This window comes from Theropithecus gelada, chromosome 15 (genome assembly GCF_003255815.1).
Source record: "Theropithecus gelada isolate Dixy chromosome 15, Tgel_1.0, whole genome shotgun sequence".
NCBI classification, from domain to species: Eukaryota; Metazoa; Chordata; class Mammalia; order Primates; family Cercopithecidae; genus Theropithecus; species Theropithecus gelada.
The window spans coordinates 101,193,207-101,211,716 of record NC_037683.1 but is presented as its reverse complement, the minus strand read 5'-3'; the positions used below and the strand labels follow the sequence as shown (position 1 = coordinate 101,211,716).

Here is an 18,510-nt window from a genome sequence, read left to right as displayed (position 1 = left end):
GGGGCTGCAAAGAATTTGTGGCCATTTTTAAAAACTGCCACGTGTCTCATACATGCTCTTCATTTGACCTCCTGAACACCTCTGGGCCTGCTTCTTTTCTTCGCCACCACTACCCTGTTCCAAACCATCCTCCCCCACCTGGACCACCTTGATACCCTCCCCCTGCTCACCCTGCACATGCCCTTATGCACTGCTCAGCCACCATCTATTCTCCGCCCTGCAAGCAGGGTGATTGTACAAACCCAAATCTGCTTATCGCCAGCTTCCAACCTTTGGAGGTTAAGATACAGAGTCCTGGGCTGGGCGCGGTGGCTCATGCCTGTAATCCCAGCACTTTGAGAAGCCAAGGTGGGTGGATTGCCTGAGGTCAGGAGTTCGAGACCAGTCTGGCCAACATGGTGAAACCCCATCTCTATTAAAAATACAATAAAAGTAGCTGGACGTGGTGGCATGTGCCTGCAATCCCAGCTACTTGGGAGGCTGAGGCAGGGAAATTGCTTGAACCAGGGAGGTGGAGGTTGCAGTGAGCCTAGATCGCACCACCACACTCCAGCCTGAGTGACACAGTGAGACTCTGTCTCGAAAAAAAAAAAAAAAAACCAGCCCCAAGGTTTTTTTGACCCGGATAAAGTAAAACAAAGACAGCACAGTGAAATTAGAGGGCGGCAATGGCATTTTGCACACCTTAGTAACAGCATGTGGGGGCCTGGGGTGTCCTGTACGACTGCAGAGGACCAGGGAGCTTTCTGGGGCAATGGCAACATTCTGAATCTCCTCCGTGGTGGTGATTACCTGAGTATGCGTCGAAACTTAGCAACTGCACACTTAAAATACGTGCAACTTGTACATACATCATTCTCCAAAACAGTGATTTTGGAAAGGCCTCATGCGGTCCTTTTCTCTTTCTGGTTCCTTCTCTGATCACCTGCCAACAGTGCTCCCTGGTCCCCTGGGTTAGAGCACGTGGAGGGATGAAGCAAAGGGAAAACAGAAATGTCATTCACAGGGATCCAGAAGTAAGTTGGCTCATACTGGTGCCTAGAAACACCTCCCCACACACCTTCCCACCAAGGAGCAGTTTGCCAGCCCATCTGTTCTGCCCTGTGTGTTTCCCTGGGCAGGAGTCATCCCACAATGATTGCATCCTCCAAACCCCAGAGGTTCAGTTGAGCTGAACTTCACCAAGCCTGAGGCAAGAAGATAAGCTCCCCCTACCCAAGTTCTTGCTTGACAAGGCAGGAGGAGGGGCTCACAGCACACAGCTGCCTGCAGAAGTCTTCCTCTCAAAGCTCCTTAACGTTCCTCCTTCTCGCCACGTGTATCTGCTCACCGCTTCATCACGGATGCTTAAATCAGCACCGTCTGTATTTTGGTCTGGCAGCTCACTTGGGAATGCAGCATCCTTGGAAATGTGGCGTCGGGTGGATGCACCAATGTCCATCTCTTGCTACAAATGTCGACTGAACTTGTGGCCACCTGGGCTTTTTGTTCTGTTGCTGGTGGTTTTACCTCTGTTTTATACCACCTAGCATCCATTGACAATTGCAGCCCAATTTTTCCTCCATGATGGCTACTTCCCCAACTCCAGGTGGTTTCAGTAAAGAGGACTCCAGCAATGCAAGGCCTAGGTTCAAGGGGTGAACAGGTCAGCCTTGCAGATATTCAAAGGAGAGCCACCTGGGCAGAGGGAACGTTATGGACTGAACTTTGTCCTCCCCAAATTCGTATGTCGAAGCTCTAACCTCCAGTGTGACTGCATTTGGAGGCAGAACCTAAAATTCTTATGTTGAAGCTCTAACCCCTAGTGTGACTGCATTTGGAAACAGAACCTNAAAATTCTTATGTTGAAGCTCTAACCCCTAGTGTGACTGCATTTGGAAACAGAACCTATAAGGAGGTAATAAAGGTTATGTGAGGTCATAGGGTGGGCCCTGATCCAATAGAACTGTGGCCTTATAGGAACAGGAAGAAATACCAGGAATACCTCCCCTTATCTGCTCCTTCTCTCCCTCTCCCTCTCCCCCTCCTCCTCCCCTCTCCCATGAGAGGACACAGCCAGAAGGAGGCCATCTGCAAGCCAAGGAGAGACGCCTCACCAGCCGTGGAATCTGTAGGCACCTTGATCTTGGACTTCCAGCCTCCAGAGCTGTGAGAAATGCATTTCTGTTGTTTAAGCTGCCCTGTCTGGATTCTGTTGTGGCACCCTGAGCTAAGACAGGGACTAATTGGGGCAAAGGCCCTGGGGAGGAACTGGAGGCAGGTTTGAAGGGTCGGGGGAGGAGGGGCCATGATCACCATGTGGGGGATGGCAGTAGGTGGACATGGGTTAGAAAGGTCGTGGGCCAGGCGGCCTCCTAGGCAGCTTCCTGATGTTGGCCTTTTCCTAGATGGAAGCCAGCCGTCGGGAGCACACACACCACATTACAAGGATCCCAGCCAGGCCCAGGAGGGGAAGCAAGGACACCCTAGAGGCGGAGGGCACTGGCAGGTAGCACCGTGGGGGATGAGAGGGGGTTGGAATCTAGATCCAATCTGAGAGGGGAGGACGCTGGAGGGTGGGATGTGAAAACAGGAGGAGAGAGAGGACTCAGAGGTCATTGGAGGTCTGAGCAAGTGCAAGGATAGAGGTGCCCCGAGCTGACACGGGAGGCCTGTGCAGGGGCCGGTGTACAGGGGGAGATCCTGGGATCTGGAGGCCTCGGGCCATGAGGCTGTACCAGCAAAGGCGGTGCGGGCCCTGAAACCACGCGAAGACAGCGCTGGCGGGAGGCAGCGGCCCCAGAGTCAGGACCGAGGAGGCCCGGGCTGGCTGCCAAGGTCAACCAGGTGGAGGCCTTCGGGGCTCGGCAAGAGCAGTACTGTGACCTGGCGGAGCCTGGCGTCTGCCTGCCTGATGGGGAGGAACCGCAGGCGGCGACCGCGGACAGAATGTCCAGGGTTCTGGGCGAGGAATGGAGAATGAGGCGGAGCTGGGCTGCAGGAGACGGAGGCTGAGAGAGACGGCCTGGCGGGAGATGCAGGGGCCCGCGGCAGGGCCCTGGAAGCTCCAGGCGGGAGGAGGGACGTGGTGGTTGCGGGGGAGGGCAAGGGCTGGGGCCCGGGTTCCTTCCGCAGAGCCTGCGGGTACGGCAGGCTGAGGGGTCAGACTGAGCACAGGGGGCTGCATAGCGAGCCCCCACCCCCGGCAGAGGAAAAGAAGGGAGGATGGAGTGAGAGCGTCTGCAAGGGGCACAAAGACAAGGGACGGCGAGCAGAGCCGAGGGAGTGCGCGCTAGCCCCGGAAGAGGATGCGCTGGGCTGGCTGCTGAGCCACGGTGAGGAGCTGCAAGGGCTCGCGGGGCTGGAAATGCTGCGGCAGAAACTGGAAGTCTCCTCCTAGGTTGGCTTAGGAGTAGAGGGGTGCACCCTGGTCACCCTCGCACCTCCGGGGCGCCACGCGCTCGCTGGCGGGAGGGCAGAGGGAGGCGGGAAGGAGACGCGAAGGCGCTGCGATCCCGGGCACGCAGCCCTGTAGGCGTGGAGGCTGCTGGAGCGGCCGGGCAGCTTCTCGGCGACTCCACGCGTGAGTGCAGAGATGCTGCAGGGAGGCAGCGCTCACAAAAGCAGCTCCGCTCACAAAAATACGGCTACGTAGGCACCGAGCAGCCATCTGCTTTGACACCACTCGACCCTGCCAAAAAAGAGCGATTGATGGGATCATAAGGGCGGGAGGTGGGAGGGAAGGCGGGGAGTGGGCAATGACCGGAGCCTGGCTTTCCATCCCAGGACATCGTGGTGTTCTCAAGGGAATTTAGCCAAACATTTCGTCCTAACCTCAACAACAGGTCCTCGTGAGTCCTCATACAGCCTATCCTTAGGCGGTAACAGGCTGCAGCTGTTGAAGTCTAATTTCACTCTATTGATCGATACTTTCAATAGAATGTTTTCTGATTAATTCTGTGCCTTTCGTTTTGCTCTGGACATGTTTCAAGATAGTGTATTAATAGGACTCTGGTGTTATGTATTCAATCAATTTATAGATGAAACCTGGAAAACTCAAATATGGTTACAGGACTGGATTAAATGATATTTACTTTGACAATAGAGAAATAAAAGTATACTGGACTGATGGAAATATTCTAAAACTATATTGCAGTGATGGTTACACAACTCTACAGATTTACTGACAATGGGTGAAATTAGTAGCATGTAAAAAATACCAGCTGTTAAAAATGAAAAAATATATATCAGTAAAAAAAAATAAATACGTGTCTAACTGGAAGAACGTAGGATACAGAAGCTGGGGGAAAAGAGGGAAGGGTAGGGGGACTAAGACCCTCATTCACATCGTGGTGTGGAAGTTTATACAGTCTAAGTTTACAGAACAAGAAATTCAAGTTCAAGCATATTAAACCTAGTTAACCTATAGGAAAACTGACTATAATAATATAAGCACAACAAATTAGGAGGAAGAAGATAAGTAGCCTTAATCAGCTAAACCTTCATCTTTCATAATGGAAAGCCACTGCAAAAGAAATCGAGGTTGATAAATACAGAAGCTCGATAAGTGTATTATTACTTAAAATTTTGAATTTTGAAAGGAACTCCCCAAAATCTAAAAATGCTAATTGTTAAAAAAAATTTTTTGAGATAGGGTGTCTCTCTGTCACCCAGGCTGGAGCGGAATGGTGTGATCATAGCACACTACAGCCTCTCTGACTCCTGGGCTCAAGTGATCTTCACATCTCAGCCTCCTGAGTAACTGTGACTACAGGTGGGCGCCACCACACCCAGCTGATTTGTTTTATAGAGAAGAGGTCACGCTGTGTTGCCCAGGCTGGTCTCAAATTCCTGGCCTCAAGCAGTCCTCCCACTTCAACTCCTAAAGTGTTGGGACCACAGGCATGAGCCACTGTGCCAGCCTAAATTTTTGCCTTTAGAAATTGTCCCATGAATTCCTGGATTGGCATAACAGTTGGTCTTGTCTTAATAGAAGAGATGTTGAAATAATCTGTCACCTTCACACTGCCGGGCATGTGCACACACGTGCATGTCTGTGCATGTCCGTATGTGTGCACATGTCACATGAATGTGCAAGTGTGTGCAAATGTGCAAGTGTTTGTGCTTGTCTGTGTCCATGTGTGTCCGTGTGTGTGTGTGTATGTATGTTTTAAGAGACCTGTAAAATCAAAAGAAAAACTAGCCTCAAAGTAAAATTACAAAAAATCCCCATACATATTTACAGTAATCACTGTCTTTCATTTCTTGAATAAATATTAAACTTTGATTATCTGAGATGCTTTTATATTTAGGAAACTAGTTAATACAGATTAAATTACATTTCGGTATTTCAAATATTTTCCTAAATCTCAATGACTTTTATTACTGAATCTGCTGCTAAAGGTCTTGGTACAATTAAATTTTAACACGTTTTTTGAAAGGAAGGGAGAAATTTTTATTTTTCTAATTTTATGCTTCTAATTTATATTCTGCACATTAAGTGCTATGGAAACTTATCTTTAGGATATCAGTATTTATTTATTTATTTATTTATTTATTTATTTATTTATTTTTGAGACGGAGTCTCGCTCTGTCGCCCAGGCTGGAGTGCAGTGGCCGGATCTCAGCTCACTGCAAGTTCCGCCTCCTGGGTTTACGCCATTCTCCTGCCTCAGCCTCCCGAGTAGCTGGGACTACAGGCGCCCGTCACCTCGCCCGGCTAGTTTTTTGTATTTTTAGTAGAGACGGGGTTTCACCGTGTTAGCCAGGATGGTCTCGATCTCCTGACCTCGTGATCCGCCCGTCTCGGCCTCCCAAAAGTGCTGGAATTACAGGCTTGAGCCACCACGCCCGGCCAGATATCAGTATTTAACTTGGGCAATATTATTTCATCTGAATTTATTTGGAGAAATACAACTTAGGTGTCTGCTCATAAACATCAAAAATGTGCCAAATGAGAAACTAGGGCATTAACAATCAGAATTTATTTTTTAAAAAAATTTTGATGGTTTTGGGGGTATAGGTGGTTTTGGTTACATGAATAAGTTCTTTAGTGGTGGTTTCTGAGATTTTAGTGCACCCGTCTCCCAAGCAGTGTACACTGTACCCAGTGTGTAGTCTTTTATCCCTTGCCCCCTCCCCACCTTCCCCACTGAGTCAAAAGTCCATTATACCATTCTGTGCCTTTGCATCCTCATAGTTTAGCTCCTACTTATAAGTGAAAACACACAATATTTGGTTTCCCATCCCTGAGTTACTTCACTTAGAACAATGGCCTCCAGCTCCATCCAAGTGGTTGCAAAAGACATTATTTCATTCCTTTTTAGGGCTGAGTAGTATTCCATGGTGTATATGTACCACATTTTCTTTATCTATTCATTGGTTGATGGGCACTTAGGTTGGTTCCATGTCTTTGCGGTTGTGAATTGTACTGCGTGTGCATGTGTCTTTTTCACATAATGACTTGTTTTCCTTTGAGTAGATACCCAGCAGTGGGATTGCCAAATCAAATGGTAGTTCTACATTTAATTCTTTAAGGAATCTCCACACTGTTTTCCACAGTGGTTGTACTAATTTACGTTCCCACCAGCAGTGTAAAAGTGTTCCCTTTTCACCACATCCATGCCAACATCTGTTGTTTTTTGACTTTTTAATTATGGCCATTCTTGCAGGAGTAAGGTTGCATCTCACTGTGGTTTTAAGTTGCATTTCCCTGATGATCTGTGATGTTAAGCATTTTTTCATGTTTGTTGGCCATTCGAATGTTTTCTTTCACGAAATGTTTATTCATGTCCTTTGCCCACTTTCGGATGGGAGGATGATGATGATGATGACGATGATGATTATTTTCTTGCTGATTTGAGTTCTGTGTAGATTCTGGATACTAGACCTTTGTTGGATGCAGTCTGCAAGTATTTTCTCCCACTCTGTGGGTTTTCTGTTTACTCTGCTGATTATTTCTTTTGCTGTGCCGAGCTTTTTAGTTTAATTAGGTTCCATTAATCTTTGTTTTTGTTGAATTTGCTTTTGGGGTCTTAGTCATGAATTCTTTGCCTAAGCCAATGTCCAGAAGAGTTTTTCTGATGTTATCTTCTAGAATTTTTATAGTTTGGGGTCTTAGATTTAAGTCTGATGTTGTTTAGATCTGTGTCCAGGTGTGCACCAAATCTCATGTTGAATTGTAATCCCCAGTGTTGGAGGTGGGGGCTGATGAAGGGTGACTGAGTCATGTGGGTGGCATTCTCATGAATGGGTTAGCACCATCCCCTTGGTGCTGTTGTCATGATAGAGTTCTCAGGAGATCTGGTTGTTTAGAATCTAGTGTGTGGCACCTCCCCACCGTCTCTCTCTCTCTCTTCTTTGTGCTCCAGCCATGTAAGACATGCCTGTGCGGGCTTCGCCTTTGCCTGCTGCCATGATTGAAAGTTTCCTGAGGCCTCGTCAGAAGCCGAGCAGATGCCAGCATCATACTTCCTCTAAAGCCTATGGAACCATGAGCCAATTAAACCTCTTCTCTTTATAAATTATGCAGTTTCAGGTATTTCTTTATAGCAATGTGAGAACAGACTAACACTAAGTGTTTGACCATCTTGAGTTGATTTTTGTATAAGGTGAGAGATGGAGATCCAGTTTCATTCTTCTACGTGTGGCTTGCCAGTTTTCCCAGCACCATTTATTGAATAGAGTGTCCTTTCCTCAATTCATGTTTTTGTATGTTTTGTCAAATATCAATTGGCCATAAGTATTTGACTTTATTTCTGGGTTCTATATTCTGTTCCATTGGTCTATGTGCCTAGTTTTCTTTTTTCTTCTTTTTTTTTTTTTTAGACGGAGTCTAGCTCTTGTCTCCCAGGCTGGAGTGCAATGGTGCACTCTCAGCTCACTGCAACCTCTGCCTCCTGGGGTCAAGCGATTCTCTTGCCTCAGCCTCCCCAGTAGCTGGGATTACAGGTGCCTGCCACCACACCCGGCTTATTTTTTGTATTTTTAGTAGAGATGGGGTTTCACTGTGTTACCCAGGATGGTCTTGATTTCCTGACCTCGTGATCTGCCCACCTCAGCCTCCCAAAGTGCTGGGATTACAGGTGTGAGCCACTGCGCCTGGCCTACATGCCTATTTTTATACCAGTACCATGCTGTTTTGGTAACTATAGCCTTGTAGTATGATTTGAAATCAGGTAATGTGGTGCCTCCAAATTTGTTCTTTTTGTTTAGTATTGCTTTGGCTATGCAGGCTCTTTTTTGGTTCCATATGAATTTTAGGATTGTTTTTTCTAGTTCTGTGAAGAATGATGATATTTTGGTGGGAATTGCATTGAATCTGTAGATTGCTTTGGGCAGTATGGTCATTTTCACAATATTTATATGTCCCGTCCGTGAGCATGAGATGTGTTTCCATTTGTTTCTGTCATCTATGATTTCTTTCAGCAGTGTTTTGTAGTATTCCTTGTAGAGATCTTCCTCCTCCTTGGTTAAGTATATTCCTAAGTATTTTATTTTTGCAGCTGTTGTAAAATGGATTGAGTTCTTGATTTGATGTGATTTTCAGCTTGGTCGTTGTTGGTATATAGCAGTACTGCTGATTTGTATACATGGATTTTGTATCCTGAGACTTGATTGAATTTGTTTATTAGATCTAGAGGCTTTTAGGATGAGTCTTTAGGGTTTCTTAAGTATACATTCATCATCGGCAAATAGCGACAGTTTTACTTCCTCTTTTCCAGTTTGGATGCCTTTCATTTCTTTCTTTTCTCTGATTGCTCTGGCCAGGATTTATAGTACTGTGTGGAATAGAAGTGGTGAGAGGGGGCATCCTTCTCTTGTTCCAGTTCTCTCGGGGAATGCTTTCAACTTTCCCCCATTCAGTATGATGTTGCGTGTGGGTTTGTCATATATGGCTTTTACTACTTTCAGGTAAGTCCATTCTATGCCTACTTTGTTGAAGGTTTTTGTTATAAAGGGATACTGGATTTATGAAATGCTTTTTCTGCATCTATTGAGATGACCATATGGTTTTTGTTTTTAATTCTATTTATATGATGTCTCACATTTATTGACTTGCATATGTTAAGCCATCCCTGTATCACTGGGATGAAATCCACTGGATCACAATGTATTATCTTTTAGATATGCTGCTGGGTTCAGTTCGCTAGTATTTTGTTGAGGATTTTTGCATCTATATTCAGCAGGGATATTGGTCTGTAGTTTTCTTTTTTTCTTATGTCCTTTCCTGGTTTTGGTAGTAGGGTGATACTGGCTCCACAGAATGATTTGGGGAGGATTTCCTCTGTCTCTATCTTTTGAAATAGTTTCTGTAGGATTGGTACCGATTCTTTGAATGTCTGCTAGAATTTATCTGTGAATCCATCTGGTCCTGGACTTTTTTTGTTGTTGTTGGCAATTTTTTAAATTACTGCTTCAATCTCACTGCTTGTTATTGGTCTCTTCCGAGTTTCTATTTCTTCCTGATTTAATCTAGGAGGGTTGTATACTTCCAGGAATTTGTCCATTTCCTCTAGGTTTTCTAGTTTCTGCATATACAGGTGTTCAAGGCAGCCTTTAAATCTTTTGTATTTCTGTGATATCAGCTGTAATACCTCCTGTTTCATTTCTAATTGAGCTCATTTGGATCTTCTCTCTTCTCTTCTTGGTTAATCTCACTAATGATCTATGAATTTTATTGTGTCAAATAACCAGCTTTTTGTTACAATCAGACTTTTTAGATTTACCCACATACTTTTTTCTTTTAACTTGCTATTGGGTTAATTTATATATAGCACTTACCCTTAAGGTTGTTGAAACATCCTATCAAGGTGTTATGCAAGAGTTTACATCTTTTGCATAAGTGGTGCCCTGGGTTGCACTTATTTTGACCAAATGAAAAACAAACACCGCTGGCACCATACACTAAACTATCTTTGTATCATAGGTTGTAAGACTTGGTGAAAGCCAAAGGGAACCTTTAAGATTGGAGGGACCCATTAGTAGTTCATCTTTGGGCTTACAGAAAGAAAAAAAAATTGACCTGTACTACATTTCACATCTACAAATAGTGTTTCAGCAGCTGAAGCCTTTTTACTTCTAAAACTTATTACACTAGGATTTACTTTGAAATATAGTTTACAACCAAATCAAGTATAATATACAGACACTGGCACTTTAGCACAAGGGCAAACTTTTTAAAACTTTGTTTTGGACCTTTAAAATTAGACCATAGTAAAAAAAACAGTCTATACTCTTACATTCAGCAAATTCATACTAAAATATCTCATTCCTGTAGGATAAAGACCAAGAAAACTTTACATATGCTACAAGTTTATTACATGTATTTACACGGCTCTTTCTTCCTTACTTATTTAAAATTTTCACATTATACAACTCCCCAAAGTAAGTGTCCTCTCCCCAAAGCAGGCTTTGCAGAGACAATGAGGCCAGATCACCGTAAGAATAGCTTGTGCAGGCCTGGCATGGTGGCTCATGCCTGTAAGCCCAGCACTTTGGGAGGCCCAGGTAGGCAGATCACCTGAGCTCAGGAGTTTGAGACCACCCTGGCCAACATGGCAAAACCCCATCTCTACTAAAAATACAAAGATTAGCCAGGTGTGGTGGCATGTGCCTGTTATCCCAGCTACTTGGGAGGCTGAGGCACGAGAAACGCTTGAACCCTGGAGGGGGAAATTGCAGTGAGCTGAGATGGCACCTCTGCACTCCAGCTTGGGCGACAGAGCAAGACTCTGTCTCGAAAAAAAAAAAAAAAGAATAGCTTGTGCAGTGCTATAATACAAAAATGTATTTTGAAAGCTGTTGAGTCACTATTAAATAATGTTTCTATAAAAATAGTTTTGGTGTATTTGTTGACAGACACCTATCCAATGCATTTGAGAAAGAGAGCTATTGGGGTATACTGTGCCTCATTCTAATGAGCCCCAAGTACCCTTTCCACCTTCATCACGGTACAGTTTACTAAAATGCAACTATTAGGAAAAGTTCATCTTTTCATTTTACAGTACATCAGGTTGTTGGCATATTACCGTCTTGGCTATTTCTAGTATACTAAACATTTAGATGTTTACCTACTTCTCAATCTTTATATTCTTAGCTAGATGCTTATAATCTGATTCACTAACTTTCAGCCATTTACTGTCCATGATTGATAATTTTATATTACTATCTTCCTCAAACCAACAATAGAAAAAGTTGGTTCCTTTACCACTCCCTATGTCTAAACATGAATGGTTTCACTTAAAAGTTACTCAGTTGAGTACACTTACTATCAAGTATAATTATTAATTTAATTACTTTAAGTTGTACTGATGCTACCATTACATCACAGTGCACCCAACACATAAAGCAACATGTAAAGCAAATGAGATGAGGTCTAATTGTGTGTGTGTGTGTATAGATAGATAGATATGTATATATATAGTTCGTTTGTTTGCTTTTTGAGATGGAGTCTTGCTCTGTCGTCCAGGCTGGAATGCAGTGGCATGATCTCGGCTCACTGGAACCTCCACCTCCTGGGTTCAAGTGATTCTTCTGCCTTGGCCTCCCAAGTGGCTGGGATTACAGGCACATGCCACCATGCTCAGCTAATTTTTGTATTTTTAGTAGAGATGGGGTTTCACCATGTTGGCCAGGCTGGTCTCAAACTCCTGACCTCAGGTGACCTGCCTCCCTTGGCCTCCCAAAGTGCTGGGATGACAGGCATGAGCTACCACATCCGGGTATAGTTTTTACATTAATTAGCAGTTCTATGCAAATAGATTAATTCCCTGGTGAATTTGTTTCAGACCAATTGACATCTATAAACATAATTAAATTTAAACATAAATACTTTATCTTATTTTATATCTGCACTTTCTGTTTTTTTTGAGACAGGGTCTCACTCTGAGATGGAGTTTTGCTTTTGTTGCCCAGGCTGGAGTGCAGTGGCATGATCTTGGCTCACCGCAACCTCTACCTCCTGAGTTCAAGCAATTCTTGTGCCTCAGCCTCCCGAGTAGCTGGGATTACAGGCGTGTGCCACTATGCCTAGCTGATTTTTGTGTTTTCAGTAGAGATGGGATTTCACCATGTTGGACAGGCTGGTTTTGAACTCCTGACCTTAAATGATCCACCTGCCTCAGCCTCTCAAAGTGCTGGGATTACAGGCATGAGCCAATGTGCCTGGCCTATATCTGCACTTTAGATTTTAGGTTGAAATGTCCTTATTTTCTTATCTAAAGGATTAAAGACAACAGGAAGTGTATTAGTCCATTTTTGCATTGCCATAAAGAAATTCCTGAGACTGGGTAATTTATAAAGAAAAGAGGTTTAATTGACTCACAGTTTCACAGTTCCACAGGCTGTATAGGAAGTATGATGGCATCAGCTTCTGGGAAGGCCTCTAGGGAGGGAACTTACAATCATGTTGGAAAGCAAAGGGAGAATGAGCACTTCACATGACAGGAGTGGGAGGAAGGCAGGGAGATGTCACACACTTTTAAACAACCAGATCTCATGAGAACTCACTCACTATCACAAGAACAGCACCAAGAAGGAAATCTGCCCCCATGATCCAATCACCTCCCACTAGGCCCCACCTCCAACATTGGTGATTACAATTCTACATGAGATTTGGGCAGGGACACAGATCCAAACCGTGTCAGGAACCCAGTGGTTTGGTGGTCAGGGAAGAACACCTGGTGATGGCAGCTCATTGCATTTGGCTCTGGCATTGTTCTGGTTAGCTTCATTTTTTTTTTTTTTTTTTTTAAGGTGAAGTTTCACTCTTGTTGCCCAGGCTGGAGTGCAATGGTATGATCTTGGCTCACTGCAACCTCTGCCTCCCAGGTTCAAGCGATTCTCGTGCTTCAGCCTCCCGAGTAGCTGGGATTACAGTTGCCCACCACCACGCCTGGCTAATTTTTTGTATTTTTAGTAGAGACAGGATTTCACCATGTTGGCCAGGCTGGTCTCGAACTCCTGACTGCAGATGATCCACCCGCTTCTGCCTCCCAAAGTGCTGGGATTGCAGGTGTGAGCCACTGCACCTGGCCGTAACTTGAGATCTTAAACTGGGACTTGATAAACTAGAGCTCCAGTTTGACTATTTGGAAAAGTTTTGTTAGTCCCCTTCTTGCATGGCTTGCATGCAGTTGCTGATGAGTTGTAACCCTGTCCTCTCTCTTCTTACAAACAGTCTTCATCGGGGAATTCTGATCCTTGGTCTTCTGTTAAGCTACTGGTGGTTCTTACTATCCTTTCTAGATGGAGGAACTGGGTTATTATTCCTCTCTCCACCACCTGTCTTCAGCTGCTTTGTCACCTTTCTGTCTGCTTTTCAGCTTGCAGGATTTCCACTACCTGTCCTTTTCCTTGGTGTCAAGCCCAGGACAATAGGTGTTGCTTTCTGACAGATCCTTTGCTTTGTCTCGATATAGGATTTTTCATGGGCCGATCTGCTGAATTCAGCCTAGGAGCTGAGGCCAACATCTGAGTTTCCTCAGCACACAGGTTTGAAAGAAGTCCTAGCAACTTCAAGCTCAGAACCATGGGTGGCAGTGGCTCTCTCTCCCTTTCCAGAGAGAGTCAAGGTCTGGAACAAACAAAGCCCACAAGCACCAATGACCAAGCTGCTGACTACTCCAACATCTCCAACTCAACCTCCTCTTTCTGCCTCTACCCAAATTTTAAAACTTTTAAATATGGGTTTAAAAATGGTGATGAGTAAAGTTGCATCCAAGTGTATCAAATAAAATTAAATATCCATAAATGCTGTAATAATTCCTGCTTTGATGCTGAACTAAAGCATTTTCTGCTGGGTGTGGTGGCTCACGCCTGTAATCCCAGCACTTTGGGAGGCCGAGGCAGGCAGATCGTGAGGTCAGGAGTTCAAGACCAGCCTGGCCAACATGGTGAAACCCCATCTCTACTAAAAATACAAAAATTAGCCGGGTGTGGTGGCAGGCATCTGTAGTTCCAGCTACTCAGGAGGCTGAGGCAGGAGAATCACTTGAATCTGGGAGACGCGAGGTTGCAGTGAGCCGAGATGGCACCATTGCATTCCAGTCTAGGCAACAAGCGAGATTCCATCTCCAAAAAAAAAAAAAGAGAGAAAAAAAAGAACTTATTTTCCATTTATATTTCACATAGTCTCACTTCATATTTCAGCTCTCTTGCCTCTGGTACCTGGAGTCCTTGGCTAGTACTGAAATTGAGTAAAGTCATTCTCATGAGTTTTAGTAAACTCAAAACTCATGAAGTTGGCAAAACTCAAAGAATGCTTTTGGTCTAGTTTAACATTGGCCAGTATGTTTTTCATATCCAGTCATTCCTTTTTTCCCTGCTGACATCCTCACTTCCTGCCTGTGGGGTAAAAGTTAAATATTAAATTTGAACTCAATTGAATGTGGACACAAACAATGGTCACCAAGTCCGGGAACAGGTTGTGTGAGTCACTTGAGGCATTTATCCCGCCCTGTTTCAAAGAAATCTCTATTTCAAACTATTCCTATGTGTTACTTATTGAAAAACAACAGACAATCGCAAAAACAAGTTGACCTTTTTGTGTTCCTTGAGCCCAGTCACAAAGGGCCCTCATGACTGGGCCTCATGCCAAACAACTTGTTACAAAGAGAGCTAGGGCCCCAGACTGCGCCGAAGCTTCATGAGACCCTCCTCATCGTGCACAGACTGGTGGCCGACGCTGGAGCTCAGGCTGTTGCTTCCTGGTCTGGTGATGAATCCTCCATAGTCTGGTGAGTGTAAAAATATATATATATATATTTTTTTTTTCCTGTCTCCCCTTCCCATTGTAATTTGCTTATTATATCATTTGCTTATTATATGTGTATTGCCATATACTTGGGGTAAAGGCTGTTTACCCTTAAAAATATTGTCTGTGCCTTTTCTTTTCCCCTTGCACATTTCTTGCACAGAATACTGCCCTAGAGGAGGGGGTGGGAGAAACCTATGGGGATAGTATATTGAGTCTTAAAATGGACTTTGAAGGTCTCCGCAGAAATAATAGTTTGGAAGAAAAGACTTTTGAATCTCAAAACCATGAATTCTGAGTGTCATAAGCAATGGTACTCAGTGTCATAAAAGACTTGTAAACAGGTTTTGCCATGGGGAAGACAGTGGGCCATGTCCAGGAGGGAAGTTGTAGAAGAAATTCAATGTGCTAAAACCCCAAGTGTGTGGATTAGGAGGATACCTTACTAGCTACATGTTAAAATGTGCTTAAAATCATTGTAGTGTAGCCAGTAGTAAAAAGAAGGCTAAGAATTGGGATGTGTTCTTTGCCATTAGTCTAAGAATCTAAAAACTTACCTGGCTGAATAAAAAATAGTGAATCTTAAGGCAAGTTAGAGCCTATCTTGCTTCAGTGTTTAAAACGTGTTGGCACTTGGCAGAAACGTTTCTTCTCCTCACCATTTCACATAGTCCAGACACAAAAGCAGAACATCTGGCGGGATAGATTATTTTAATTTAATTCTAAGTATGGGAAATCCCCAAGACTCTCTGTTTGAAAGAAAACGGCTGTGTTACAAGATTTAATAGATGATTTTTATTTAGTAGACATGGGATGGTGTGAATTTTGGCAAAGACAGACGTCCCTGCCACAGTGGCTGTTCTCCACCTGCCCTGGAAGTGGAGGTAGACAGCAGCCCTGGGGTGCGTAATTCACTGCTTCACTCATTACACCTTGTTCTCCAATCTCTGAGCTTCTACGATCAATTTTATCTTAAATAGCTGGGAAATTAATATTTCAAGCCCATTGAAGGACATGTAAAATACATTCCAATTTTGTACGTGTGTGTTGCAATAAAAATGCCCTGATTAGAAAGAAAAATTCCACCAGCTCTTGTCCAGCATCAAAGAGAGACAGGAGATGGAGCTTCAGACCCAGGAAACAAGCTGTCAACCACCCCAGCAACCATTCTTTATTTTCCTTTCAAATGCTGACTCAAACTTGGGTTTAAATCTTCTGTCTTTACTTGTGTTGGACCTTTCATTTCTTCATCTGGAGACAGGAGTCATACCCCCTCCACACATCTAAAAAAGTACCCAGTGCCGTAGCAGGCTGACCCTGGCAACTCCATGAACAGAAGATATTAAAATCAAAACAGAGGTTGCTTGGATCCCAGGACTCTCTATCTCGCCACTTCTGATATTGAATACCCTCCACAAACACAAAGATGTGGGGTTATCTAGAATATTTACTGATGTCCTGAGAAAGGTCTCAACATGTGGTTCCCTCCCTCCACACTTTGTAAAAATGTTCAAATAAGCAGCCACTCAACTTGTCCAAATGCTTCTTTTGAAAGATCACTCTGTGTCTTTTCAGTGACTTTTTTTTTTTTTTTCATTATAATGAGTGTGATGGTTAATTTTATTTGTCAACTTGCCTGGGCCGTGGGGTACCCAGATATTTGGCTAAACATTATTCTGGGTGTGTCTGTGAGGGTGTTTTCAGATGAGATTAGCATTTGCATTGGTGGACAGAGGGAAGCAGTTGCCCCTTCCCAATGTGGGATCATCAAATCAATCTGTTGAGTGCCTCAGTTGAACAAAAGGGTGGATGAAGGTTGAATGTGCTCTCTCTGCCTGACTGCCTTTCAGGGGGCGGCATCAGTCTTCTCTGGCCTTTGGATTGAGACTATATATCCCACCAGCTCTCCTGGGTCTCCCGCTTGCTGATTCAGATCTTGGGACTTCTCAGCCTCCACAATTGTATGAACCAATTTTTTTTTTTATAATAAATCTCTTTCTATATATACACACATCCTATTGCTTCCATTTCTCGGGAAAACCCTGACCTAATACAAAGGAGTAATACATATATTAACTTTTTAAAACTTAGAATCTATAAAAGCTATTTTAAAAATCACCTTTAGGCCAGGTGCAGTGACTCATGCCTGTAATCCCAGCACTTTGGGAGGCCGAGGTGAGGTGGGTGGATTATTTGAGGTCAGGAGTTTGAGACCAGCCTGAGCAACATGGCGAGACCCTGTCTTTATTAAAACAAAACAAAGCAAAACAAAAATAGCCTGGCATGGTGGTTCATGCCTGTGGTCCCAGCTACTGGGGAGGCTGAGGTGGGAAGACAGCTTGAGCTCAGTGGGTGGAGGTTACAATGAGCCAAGATTATGCCACTGTACTCCAGACTGGGTGACAGAGCCAGACCCAGTCTCAAAAAGAAAAAAAAAAATTCACTTAAATTCTCAATTCTCTGAAATAACTAGAAACATTTAAATGTAATTATTCCCAATCGTTTTTCTTTACATAATTGTATAATAGCATAATATGCAGGTTTGTTTTGTTTTGATTTTTTGAGACGGAGTCTCGCTCTGTCGCCCAGGCTGGAGTGCAGTGGCACCATCTCAGCTCACTGCAACCTCCGCCTCCAGGGTTCAAGCGATTCTCCTGCTTCAACCTCCTGAGTAGCTGGGACTACAGGTACATACTACCACACCCGGATAATTTTTGTATTTCTAGTAGAGATGGGGTTTTGCCGTGTTGGCCAGGCCTGGTTTTGAACTCCTGGCCTCAAGTGATCCACTCACCTCAGCCTGCTAAAGTGCTGGGATTACAGGCATGAGCCTGCAATTTTGTAATCTACTTTCTTTCACATTATTAAATTTTTGAGAATATGCTTTTTTAACATTATTATTTATTTCAAATAATTGATGATTATTTTTTAAAAATACAGGTGATAACAGAAAAAAACACAAAGAACATAAACCATCATCCTAACTCCCATCAGCCAACAACAGTATTAGGTAGCACCCAGTGAACAACATTCGGTGCATCCCTAAACACAGATAGAAGAATAAAAAATTTTTCACAAAAATCAGATTATATTATGTATGCAATTTTTAAATAAAGTTGTCGAATTTAATTTTCTGGAATTTATTATTATTATTATTATTTTTTTTTTTTTTGAGACAGAGTTTTGCTCTTGTTGCCCAGGCTGGAGTGCAATGGCGCAATCTCGGCTCACCGCAACCTCCGCCTCCCAGGTTCAAGCGAATCTCCTGCCTCAGCCTCCCTAGTAGCTGGGATTACAGGCATGCGCCACCACGCCCGGCTAATTTTGTATTTTCAGTAGAGACAGGGTTTCTCCATGTTGGTCAGGCTGGTCTTGAACTCCTGACCTCAGGTGATCCGCCCACCTCGGCCTCCCAAAGTGCTGGGATTACAGGCATGAGCCACCATGCCCGGCAATTTTCTGGAATTTAATAGAAGAAAATGAAACAAGTCAAATGTAAGGAATTTCTGTAGATCAAACAAAAGTTTCTTCATAAAAATTCATACCTAGGTGATCACTCTGAAGATAGAAAAATGCACAGTATTGGGTTCTTTTCTGCATACAGCAGAAAACAACCGGTTGGCTTGATCATAAAAAGAGGTTTTGTTATGTTTTGTTTTGTTTTTTTGAGACAGAGTCTCACTCTGTTACCCAGTCTGGAGTGCAGTGGTATGATCTCGGCTCACTATAATCTCTGCCTCCCAAGTTCAAGAGATTCTCCCACCTCAGCTTCTTGA

The 18,510-nt window shown here is 43.8% G+C and overlaps 1 long non-coding RNA gene across 1 annotated transcript; it reads left to right on the top strand.

Moving 5' to 3' along the window:
- Positions 1 to 1,967: 1,967 nt before the first annotated feature.
- Positions 1,968 to 13,732, top strand: LOC112607662. The gene is made up of 3 exons (XR_003115895.1): positions 1,968 to 2,148; positions 2,388 to 2,488; positions 13,401 to 13,732. It is a non-coding gene; the product is annotated as an uncharacterized LOC112607662 (long non-coding RNA).
- Positions 13,733 to 18,510: the final 4,778 nt, after the last annotated feature.